A 1,813-nucleotide genomic window follows, 5' to 3' on the forward strand; every position below is an offset into this window, starting at 1 on the left:
GAGAATTTTGACACCAATTTTAAAGAAATCGGCCCAAGATTGGGCCGAACGAGCCAAACCGGGCCAGCCGGACCCGTATTGGGCCCTTGGCCCAACCCAATAGCCAATTAAGTAAAGGGCACAGCCCTTCCTCCCCAACATGAAACAGAAACACGCTGATAGGGAGGGAGAAAGCAAGCAAACCCTTGCCCTCTTTCACTCCAATCTTCCATTGATCATAACTTTTGATCCAAAGAGCTCCGATTGACGAGCCGTTTGCGGCCACGCGTCAAGCTCAACGAGCTCTTCAATTCTACTAAACAAAACAGTAAGTAAACCACGTTTGCCTAGCTCCATTTCTACTGGTATATTAATTTCGAGTTTAAGGTTTGAGGAACTCAATTCCTTGATGATTTTCATGTTTTAGGGATCCACAAGACTTGATTCCTTGTGGGTATTGCTCAAGGATCAGTGGGTAAAGGTAAGAGATCTCAAACCCTAATAAAATTTCTGAATTTAGGCATTTGGGTATTGAGTTGTTATATTTGGATGTGGTAATTGTGGTTTAGGTAGTGTGTATGTGAATATTGATGCTTGTTGAAGCTTGTTGGCGATTTTGGAAGCTTGGAAGTGGAGTTGTGGTACGCGAAATCGTGATTATTCGTTCCCTAGCTATAGTGCCAAAAACTTGGTGTGGGAGAATATGATCTCAAGACTTCTTCACAATTCCATGTAACTGACCAGCAAGTGCACTGGGTCGTCCTAGTAATAAACCTTATGTGAGTAAGGGTCGATCCCACGGAGATTGTCGGCTTGAAGCAAGCTATGGTCATCCTTGTAAATCCCAGTCAGGTGGATTCAAATGGTTATGAGGTTTTGATAATTAAAATATAAATAAAATAGAAAATAAGATATAGATACTTATGTAATTCAATGGTGGGAATTTTAGATAAGCGTCTGGAGATGCTTTGTTGCTTCTGAACCTCTGCTTTCCGATTGCCTTCTTCCAATCATGCATTACCTCCTTCCATGGCAAGCTATATGATCCTCTCGAATGAAAACAAATCCATATGCGCTGTCACCGCACGGCTAATCATTTGTCGGTTCCCGCTAGCGTCGGAATAGGACCATTGTCCTTTTGCACACTGTCACTGCGCCCAACATTCGCAAGTTTGAAGCTTGTCACAGTCATCCCTTCCCAGATCTTACTCGGAATACCACAGACAAGGTTTAGACTTTCCGGATCTCAGGAATGCTGCCAATGGTTCTAGCCTATACCACGAAGATTCTAATCTCAGATTCAGATGCTCTGTTGTCAGAAGAGACAATGTGGCCATGAAAATTTGGTATCCGAGCAAGGTTCGAGAGGGAGCACAAGTAATTTGTGGGTATGGCTTCTAGTATCACCATGGAGCATATTGAGTCTCAAAGGGGAAGGAATGCTATTCCTTCTCAATGGGGAGGCAAGAAGGTCCATTCTTCAAGTGAGCCTAGAGGTAAGGACTCTAACTTCCTAGAAGAGAGAGTTTCTGTGTTGTAGAATGTTCTATCCTCTATGGATGAGCATTTCCAAAGGATAGAACATGATAAGGAGACCCTCGAGGCTCACGTGTTAGGAGAACTAGATGCTTTCAAAGAAAGCATGCTCCAAATCGAAGAGAAGCTTGAGAATTCCTTAAAGCTATTTGAGGAAGTTCGAGTTTGGTTTGAAGAGGCAAAATCTCGACCAACCATTATAAGGGAGACGACAAAGATTGATCTCCCCAAGCCAAAGGAGTTCAAGGGCGTAAGGGACGCTCGCGAGGTGGAGAACTTCCTATGGCAAATGGAGAGG

The sequence above is a fragment of the Arachis ipaensis genome, chromosome B4, assembly GCF_059453495.1.
Source record: "Arachis ipaensis isolate K30076 ecotype BB chromosome B4, ASM5945349v1, whole genome shotgun sequence".
In the NCBI taxonomy this organism is placed as follows: domain Eukaryota; kingdom Viridiplantae; phylum Streptophyta; class Magnoliopsida; order Fabales; family Fabaceae; genus Arachis; species Arachis ipaensis.